Source organism: Brassica napus, chromosome C1, assembly GCF_020379485.1.
Source record: "Brassica napus cultivar Da-Ae chromosome C1, Da-Ae, whole genome shotgun sequence".
NCBI classification, from domain to species: Eukaryota; Viridiplantae; Streptophyta; class Magnoliopsida; order Brassicales; family Brassicaceae; genus Brassica; species Brassica napus.
Window position 1 is genome coordinate 16,517,853 of NC_063444.1, and position 10,553 is coordinate 16,528,405.

A 10,553-nucleotide genomic window follows, 5' to 3' on the forward strand; every position below is an offset into this window, starting at 1 on the left:
TTAAACAATTTGCAAGGAAGGAGATGATCGTCTGCACGTCCAGTTTTCATAAGTGGATATATGACTTTCCATTTGATGTGCCTTCAAATTGGAGGGGGATTTGGATATTTAACAAACTATTGCTTTCTTTCCCTTTTTCTTCTAATGTCAATTACTATGTGGAGATTTTTGTTCCTAGCTTAAAGCCTATATTATCTCTCTATATCCTGATGCAGACCTTGTTTGGACAAATAACCTGATGATTCTTGACGTTAGGAACAACGAGCTGTCTGGAAGTATCCCACAGTTTATCAATGCCAGCGGCATAGCTGTTCTTCTCTTGAGGGGGGGAACGACTTAGTTGGCCCAATTCCTAGGCAGCTGTGCAGTTTAAGCAGTATTAGGATTTTGGATCTTGCCAACAACAAACTTAATGAGTCCATACCCCCATGCCTTGGTAACTTATCGTTTTGGGGGGGGGGGGGGGGGGGGGGGGGGGGGCAGAAGACAGTGAGGAACTAGATTTCTTGAGTGGCATTATTCCTTACATGGACGGCGACATGGGAACTTATTTCGAGTCAATACTTGAGCTTGATCAGATAACTCCAGACTACATGTATGGCTTGAATTTTAGTGTGGAGTTTTCAGCAAAACAGAGGTATGATTCTTACGTTTCTGGCACTCTTGATTATATGTATGGGCTTGATTTGTCAAACAACGAATTGAGTGGGGAAATTCCAGAAGAAGTCGGTGATCTCGTGAGAGCACGCTCCTTAAACCTCTCTCATAACTTCTTGGCCGGTTCTATTCTTGAAACCTTCTCCAAGATGAAGGACATTGAGAGCCTTGATCTTTCTTTCAACAAGTTGTATGGTCCTATCCCGTTCCCATTGACAGGTCTCAATTCTCTTGCTGTTTTCAACGTCTCCTACAACAATTTATCCGGCACCATTCCCCATGGAAAGCAGTTCAACACCTTTGGTGAGATCAGTTATTTCAGAAACCCTCTTCTTTGTGGACCACCAACCAACAGAAGCAGTGACATAAACAACACGAAAGAGCCAGATGAAGAGGGATCGGAGTAGATGATGAAACCCATATGGATGTTGTAGATTTCTATTGGAGCCTTGGCGTGACATTTTTCACGGTTCAGGTTGGAATCTTTGTGTTTATGTGCTTTGATTCTCCTTGCCGCCAGGCATGGTTCCGCCTTGTTGACGCTTTTCTCCGTTTTTTTCAAAGCACATGACACATCAGATTTGTGAGTCTGTGCAATGTTTGGATATATTTTAACTCTTGTGAAAAAGTGGCTCAGAGGATTAGAGAACGTGGCTAGGAACCACGGTGTCGGGGGTTCGAATCCCTCCTCGGTCCTCGCCCACAACCGGCCCAAAAGTAGGCGCTGCCTACTCACTCGGACAATGCTATAACTTTCGTCTAAGCTTGTTAGTGCCTATCATTTTACTTTGCATAACAAACTTACATTTTTTATATAACGCTGAGAAATATTACATAGCTGTGAGAACCAAAATTCGTACTGTCGATTTCCGTTTAAATAAGGAAAATTAGGAAAACCATAATTTCCCAGAAGTCCCGGATATCTGCTAAACCACACGCCAAGCAATCAGAACACGAAATAAAGACGAGAAAAATAAGAAATCGTAAAAAGAGAGCAAAAAGAAGTCTTATTCCGAATTTGCGTATGAGCGTTTACAACAAGGTAGGAGCCTCGGCTACAAGAGATATCGGCGAGTTTTCTAGTTCTAATAACCTAAGACTGCAGAACCTAGTTGAGTCGCAGCTCGAAATAACAAAAACAGAAAGTTGCCTAATTGCTCTAAGTGCTAAGTTTGCACTGAAAAGTCTTTCTCTTATGCCTCTCACCTAAGAATCCTTATATATCCTTCCAAGGTCGGTTTCAGCTTTTCCCTTCCTGCCCTTAAGCCGTCATAAGTGAAAAATTGAGATATTCCATTTTTTCCGATCTTCATGTTTATCCGCAGAAACTTAACATTTTATTATTTTTATGTTTTTATAATAAAAAACGTAAACCGCCATAGTATCTACGAGCATATTATTAAAGAATCGTAAGTGGGCTTGTGGTCGCGTTTTAGACCTTGTTGGGCCGTCCCTCGACATCAAACGTTTGTTATGATTTTCTTTTCGATAAAAACAAGTTCTCGCGGTTTTTATTCGTAAAGTTTCAACGGCAACTTTGATCGGAATGATGTGAGAAATGATATGGCTGCGGTACGTGGGAGCTAGCATCGAGGAGCAGACGAGAATGCATGGATTTGGGTCGTAGCCGTTGATCGATGTCCGAGACATTTTGGTCGCTACGTAGCGACCGATCTGGCGTCGCTACATAGCGACCAAACGAGAGGTTTGGTCTGTCGCTACGTAGCGACCGACTCGTTTGCGGGTCGGTCGCTACGTAGTGACCGACTCGTTCGCGGGTCGGTCGCTACGTAGCAACCGACCGAGTGGCTTGGCCGGTCGCTACGTAGCGACCGATCCGGGCGACCTTGTTTGGATCCTTTTCTGACGTTTTATGAACATGTTCTTGGACTACGAGTGTTTGGTTTCAATGAATCAACCGAGATTAGTGCAAGATTTCACCGCAAAATTCTTCGTAAAAGTAATCTTTACGATGATTACTTTTCGTAAAAACGTTCATGCTGATTTTTACGGATATTTGGATGTTAACTTCGTCGTGTCCATTTTTTACCCCAACAGTTAGCCCCCAGCCCGTTAGAATCGTTGATTGCAATGGGATTCCAACGCGCGGTTTGGCCAGTTAGGCAAGATAGGCGTGTAGGACGAAGTTTATATCCGAAGATTCGCAGACAAATAGTAACTTTTAATGCCTATAAAAAGGAAGGTAACTTTCCTCATAATTTTCACTCACTTATTTTCATAAGAAGTTTCTTTGAGAAAATTTTTCCCTCTCCTTCTTTTTTTTCTTCTTTTTTTGAAGTTTGAAAGATGTCTAGCAGAAAAAAGGCTTTGAAAAGAGGTACCTCCCGCGGTTCTTCGTCCGAAGGTGTTCACGATGACGATATTCTTGTCCCAAAGGCCGAGTCCTTTCCTCACTCGATAGATCCTGCCGATGGTGAGGCGTACTGGATAGCGAGATATGGTTCGATTACTCCACCAGCGAGAAGTCATTTCCTGTCATGACCCAGCGTTTGGTCGAAAAAGGCGCGCCAAGCAGAAGTACTGGTGAATTCCTTAAGTCCGTTCGGGCGCTCTGTCGGATTTCAGACGCGGTAGAGTTTCAGAATCCTTGTCGAGGGGAAAGTGCTGATAATCCCCCGGAGGGTTACTTTACCTACTACAAGTCATTCTTGGTGCGTTGTCGTCTGTGGTTTCCGATCCCTGAAATCATAGTCCGTGTGTTGGACCGTTTCGAGGTATCGATAAGCCAGCTGAATCCCACCAGTTTTCAGCATCTCATTGGCGTCATGATCCTGAGCTATGATCATGGTCTCTCCCTTACCACTGACCACTTTGAAGCGATTTTTAGGCTGCAACTTGTTTCAAAACCGCACCTCTACCGGCTGATCCCTCGGAAATAAATGACGGTGATTAAGGGGCTTATTTCCAACTCTAAATCGTGGACGAAGTTCTTCTTCTTTGTCCGTATAAACGCTGCATCCGTCGGAGAGAATTGCATCCCATTGTTTCAGAGCAAGCCGAATGACAGTCCCTTCATCTACCCGCTTTTCCCATTCCCCGAAGACGTGATCAAAATGAGTCATCTCCTCGGGAATGGTCCGTTTTTATGGACCTTCATTACGCCGAGGAGAGTCCGCAAGGCGTTGAGACTTGCGCATCCCGATCTTGGAATAGGCGTAGAATCGGATAGTGATTCTGAGTCCGATGATCCTGCTTCTCGCGACGTTCCCGCGGAGGAGACGAACGTGAGGTAAAGGCATTGATCCTGGTGATATAGAGTTTTCCGTAGATGACTCTATTCTTCCAGGATGGGATCTGGACCTTGCTTATGGTGACGGCAGTGATTCGAGCGAGGTACCTACTCCGGATTTTGACGAGTTCTTTGCCGGCTTACCCTCGAGTTTCGATCCTTCTTCGTCCCAAGACGAACTGGGAAGGTCCAAGGTAGTCGCGGAAGGATCACACATAATCAACGGGGTTAGTCTCTTTCTTCTTTAGGAATTTTACGGATAGAATCATGCGCTTCTCTTTTTTTATGTTAGTTATTTTTGCAGGGCCTGAACATGCTTGGCTCAGCCCTTGAAGCGAGCGACAGGGAGGCCATGGTTTACCGCTTCAAGGCAGAGAAAGCGGAAAAGGACCTTGCACGTATGTAAAATGAAATATTAGAGCGAGATTCGAAGCTTGCCAAGGATCATGACTAGGCCGTCTGTCGAGCGGAAAGGAGAGGTAGGAGAGAGGTTGTCGAGGTGATGAAAAACCGTGCTTCTCAGTTCAAGATCAAGTATGGAAACCTTAAGGAGACTTATTCCCTGGTGGGCGATTTTCAGGAGTGTCGTGGTTTGGTTGGTACCCTCTGGAAGACGCAGACAGACGACTTTGTTTTCAAGGATGAGACTGAAACCATGGAAAGTGGCATGAAGGATCATGCCCATGTTGAGGCGCTTATTTATCGACGGGAGGATTCAGAGATTCGGGGATCCCATCCCGGTTTCTCCCGATATGAAGGAGGTCACGACCGAGGCTGCTGGTGATGATGAGGAAGTGGACTGTCCCGCGGATGCATTCGGAGTTTCCATGTCCGGTGATTTTAACTTTGATCTGTGAGGATTGAAGTTAGTATTTGACGGGAAGAGGTTTCCCCCCAATCTTGTGTTTATACCCGAGTATGGCCTTTATTATCTGTTTCTGGCCGAGTGTGGCCTTTATGCTGAGACTTTGTGCGGGCCTGTTTGGCCGCTTTGTTTTTATCGGGACTGGCCGTTAGTGGCTTCGAATCCCTACCGTTCTGTGGTTTTATATACGATGAATATTTATCGAACTATTTTGTTCTGAATATGTCTGAAATAAATATGAGTTGTCGTCTCATATTTAGTTCTAACGAGACGTCCAATCTGTTGGTTTGCTCGAGATATAAATTTTCGAAAAAAATTATTTGTTTAGTTTTACGAAGTTTCATAAATGTTAAGATATGGACGGAGAGACATGTTTTAAGATCTCGTATCATTTTTTAGATATCATGTCTTGAGATGTTAGAGACCAGTGTGCTGGGTTTAGGGCAAGACCTAGGTTTACTTTCGGTTTTAAGGTTTATGCGGTGACTAGATGGCTATCGATTTTCATGTTGCGATTTCAACCTGATTCGTACCGATTTAAAGTCCACGATAGGTTCTCGGCTTATACGACTTGTATGGTATGAATCAGGCATCTCTCCAGAGACAATTTTTAAGCCAACTGGAAGAGCTTGACCATAATTTGGGATTTTTTTACAGCGTGCTTTCATCCTTGTGTCGGATGTTTGAGGATCATTTCTTTTTTGAGAAGAATGGACAATCGACGAGCAGGATGTAAATATTCGTTGAAAAATTATGGTCGCATCTGGACAGTTGTTCATATAGTCTCGATTCTAACTTTGGCGACGTCTCGCTGTTGTTTCGAAGACTATACATATGTTTTAAGTTCTGAAAGATTTGCGAATGTTTTGCGATTTGGACCAGATACGGCCGTTGACAAAAATTTAATGTTTTGTAGAGATTTGTTTTTGAGCGTGTCATGAGATTTTTTGCGTAGCTGAAGCATAAGAGTTCATAAAATGCGTATTGTAGTAAAAGTTTTAAAAAGCCCGATTACAATAATGCATGGTTTGAAACGTGGGAGTATACGAGTATATGCACCCACTCCCCCCCCCCCCCCCCCCCCCCCCCCCCCCCTCCCCCCCCCCTTTTAGAGAGGAGGATAGCTGAACTCGTCTTTCGACGAGCTGCCTACGTTCCCCTTTCGAGGATCAAGCCATCTCGTAGTTCTATTTTGTTCCGCGAGTATTTTTACTCGGCGGTTGGTGTTGTGTTGACCGCCTCAATCGTGGTGACTGCGGCAGGGTCGATGTCTTTGTCCGGGTTTTTCTTTTCCGGTTGAGCGACAGCGTTGACTTCGGAATCAGGCTGAGTTTTGATGTCTGAGGCGTTTGCTTCATCAGACGATGTCGAGTCGTCTTTCTTTGAAGTGTTTTCGGCCGAAGGCTGAGCTAACTTCATGCGTTTGCGTTTTACCATCGCGGTAGTTGTAATTTGTCTTAACTTATGCTCTGCGAGAAGGCAAAGTCGCGACTGTTTCTGGCAACCCCAGATGGTTGCGACCCCGCTCTGGGTCGGGAATTTGACGCCCAAGTGATATGTAGACGGAACGGCCTTCATGGTGTTCAGCCATGGGATTCCCATGATCACATTATAGATGGCAGGATGATCGACCACCGCGAAGTCGACGATCTTCGTGACTTCCTTGGCCATGACTGGTAGTCGGATTGATCCGAGAGTCATTGACGTTTCGCCTGAAAAACCCGTCAATGATTTTGGTGTTGGGGTAATTTCTCTGAGTTCGATATTCATCCTTTTGAGAGTGTCACGGAAGATAACATTAACCGTGCTCCCTGTGTCAATGATGACTCTTGCGACCTCCAGATCTCGTATGACGAGATCTATGACGAGAAGATCGCAGTGAGGTTGATCGATTCCGCCAGCTTCCTCTTCCGTGAAAATTATCGAGTCACTTTGACCGTCTCGGGGAGGAGACCATGTAGGCCAATTTGCGCTTAACTCGGCCTTTCACTGGTAGGCTTTGATGGCCGAGACCATGTCGTTGCAGTACTGTGATCCTCCGATGATCATGTTTACTCTGCGATGATTGTTATCGTTTCGTTTGTCGTCTGATCTCCTTCTGCGTTTATCCCTTGCTTGATTTCTCCAAGGACAATTTTCTGCGGGTGGATTTTTGTTAGTTTTTGGAGGGCGATCGGTCTCAAGGATGAGATCTTTAACGTTGGTTACTTCGGCCAGTCTCGCTCCCAAGACTTTGCAGTTATTCGTTGAGTGTCCTCGAGTCTGGTGGAACTCGCAGAAGGTCTTTTCGTTGTACCCTGGATTGCGAGTCCATGTATTGCCCGAGGTTCTGCCTTGTTCCGAACTGACTGTGCAGTTATGCGCCACTTGGAGTTCTTCGCCCTCGTGATGGACGTACTTGTCGTTACAAGAGTTTTTCTTTTTAATTTTTTGGTCTACATCTTTCGAGGACGTCTCTGTCGGCTTATGTTTTTGCGACAAAATTTTGGTTTCTTCCTCGATTATGATGTAGTATGTTGCCTTGTGAAGGGCGTCTTGGATCATTCGTGGTTTGTCGAAGGTTATCCATTTTCTGAATTTCGACATGTACCAAAGCATTTTTCTGAGTGCGTCTATGGCCACCTTGTCGATTATTCCACTAACTCTTGACATAACCAGCTTGAATCGGCTTATGAACTCGCGGAGAGGTTCGTCCTCTCTCTGGGATAGACGCCAGATATCGACATCAGATGTTTCTCTATCTATGAACATAGAATATTGTTTGAGAAATTCCGATGCGAGCTGGTGGAAACTTCCGATGGAGTTTCGCTTAAGGCGTGCGAACCGTTCAAGCGCCGCTCCTTTCAGATTTTCGACGAATAGGCGGCAGTAACCGGCGTCTTTTTCGCTCTCCTTCAGTTTGGCCCTTCCCATCGTGATATGGAAGGCTTGAAGATGCGCTTTAGGATCGGTCGTACCATCGTATTTTGGTACTTTGATTTTTTCCGGGTCAGATACCTTGGTATCAGAGATGCGAGCAGTGAAAAGTGTTTTCTGAGCTCGCTCAAGTAATCTATGATTTCTAGGGCAGCGCTGGCAGCATGATGGATCTGGGATTTCACGACCCTTACTTCTGCTGCAGTTTTAGTTATGTAATCGCGAAGGTCGCGTATGTCCGATTTTTCGCCAGCAGCTTTCCGAGCTTGTCGGCGTTTGCTGCGAGTAATCTCGTTTTGTTTTTCGGCTAACTCCTCATGTTCGACCCAGTAGAGGTTTTCCTCTTCTTCCGTCATAGGTTTATCGAACAGAGAGCCTTCCCGAGCCGATCGGCTTCTGGTTCTTCTTGGATGTATGTCAGTGGCCTCTTCTGTATCGTTGGAAACGTGGTTGGGATCCAAGTCGATATGCTCGGGTTCATTGACCTCTATGTCCCTTGTGGGAGGTAGAGGACTTTCAGAGTTCTGTATCTCAACAGGGGATGTTTTGCTGGGGTTTTGACCCGAAGGAAGTTCCCGCGACGTTCCAGGCCTGTCGAGTGGAGTTATGAAGTCGAGTTTTTTTCCGCGGATTTTTGTAGATCCGCGAGGGAGGACTGCACGGGTTCTTGCCGTTAAGGTTTCCACCTTTTTTTGTCAAGGTACCCACGAATTTGTCATGTTCTTCCGACCTCTTTTCGTAGGCAGAGAACATTTTTTTAACTCTTCGAGCGTCGCGGCGTTAGCAGTTGCGTTGGCCGCAGAAACGGCCGCTTCGGAAGTGTTTTGATTGTCGTTGCTTCCTCCGTTGAGAGGAGTTTGCATGTTATTTGTGTCGTCAGTTGTCATGTTTGGTTGAGCGTCTTGCGGCTGAGAGTTAGATTGATCTGTGCCCCCCTCCTTCTAGCGCCAAACTGTGGGAACCGAAATTCGCACTGTCGATTTCCGTTTAAATAATGAAAGTTAGGAAAACCATAATTTCCCAGAGGTCTCAGATATCTACTAAACCACACGCCAAGCAATCAGAACACGAAATAAAGACGAGAAAAATAAGAAATCGTAAAAAGAGAGCAAAAAGAAGTCTTATTCCGAATTTGCGTATGAGCGTTTACAACAAGGTAGGAGCCTCGGCTACAAGAACTGTCGGCGAGTTCCCTAGTTTTAATAACCTAAGACTGCAGAACCTAGTTGAGTCGCAGCTCGAAAATAACAAAAACGGAAAGTTGCCTAATTGCTCTAAATGCTAAGTTTGCTCTGAAAAGTCTCTCTCTTGTGCCTCTCGCCTAGGACTCCTTATATATCCTTCCAAAGTCGGTTTCAGCTTTTCCCTTCCTGCCCTTAAGTCGTCTTAAGTGAAAAATGGAGATATTTCATTTTTTCTGATCTTCATGTTTATCCGCGGAAACTTAACATTTTATTATTTTTACGTTTTTATAATAAAAAACGTAAACCGCCATAGTATCTACGAGCATATTCTTAAAGAATCGTAAGTGGGCTTGTGGTCGCGTTTTAGACCTTGTTGGGCCGTCTCTTGACATGAAACGTTTGTTACGATTTTCTTTTCCATCAAAACAAGTTCTCGCGGTTATTATTAGTAAAGTTTCAACGCTAACTTTGATCGGAATGATGCGAGAAAAGACATGGCTGCGGTTACCTGGGAGCTAGCATCGAGGAGCAGACGAGAATGCATGGATTTGGGTCGTAGTCGTTGATCGATGTCCGAGACAATTTGGTCGCTACGTAGCGACCTGATCTGCGCCGGATCGGTCGCTACGTAGCAACCGAACGAGAGGTTTGGTCGGTCGCTACGTAGTGACCGACTCGTTTGCAGGTCAGTCGCTACGTAGCGACCGATCGAGTGGCTTGGTCGGTCGCTACGTCGTTCGCGGATCGATCGCTACGTGGTAACCTTGTTTGAATCCTTTTCTGACGTTTTATGAATGTGTTCTTGGACTACGAGTGTTTGGTTTCGATGAATCAACCGAGATTAGTGCAAGATTTCACCGTAAAATTCTTCGTAAAAGTAATATTTACGAAGATTACTTTTCATAAAAACGTTCATGCTGATTTTTACGGATATTTGGATGTTAACTTCGTCGTGTCCGTTTTTTACCCCAACAATAGATGATTCAACAGCCGACAATACTATATGCCTAATGAAGATCTACGCCTAACTGCATCATCTGAGCCGTCCTATGAAGATCCACTTCTGACCAGATTTACTTGCACCATGTTGAAGATTTCTTGTAAGCCTTTCGTCTGTAGTCTTCATTAATAAATTGTTCTCTCCGGGACTTGAAACTTGGATTTCCTGTAATCTGCAATCTTGCATAGTCTGGGATTCGAACTCTATACCTGAGTGTAAAAACCTTTAAACCTTAACCAATAGGCTACGGTGCTTCTACAACAAAGTTATTTTGGGTGATAAAATAGTAATATTGTTAATAAAATATACCAAAATATAAATAATTTGTAAAAAAAGTTTTAATACAATATAAAAATCTGCATCCTTAATCTAACAAATTAAACAAATAAATCATAAATTAACAAATTCTAAACTAACAAATTTATAAAATTATATATTATGAGTTGGATACGAAGCAGAGTATGTGTTTGATACCTTTGCTTTTTCTTCCTAGCTGCGTTCAAACTTGGCTTCAAACTTTTTTCTTACTAAATTTAAACTTGACTTGGTTATGTCTTTTTTTTTTTTTTGATCAAAGACTTGGTTATGTCTTATTAGTTCATATTAAGTTGGAAGTAGAGTGATCGCTAACTTCTCTTAGTGATGTAAGACTATATTTGGGTCTCCTAACAAGAACGTGAA

General features: G+C 44.1%; 1 pseudogene; it reads left to right on the plus strand.

Moving 5' to 3' along the window:
- Window positions 1-588: 588 nt before the first annotated feature.
- On the plus strand, window positions 589-1,228 carry LOC111201743 (annotated as a pseudogene).
- The last annotated feature ends 9,325 nt before the right edge of the window (window positions 1,229-10,553 follow it).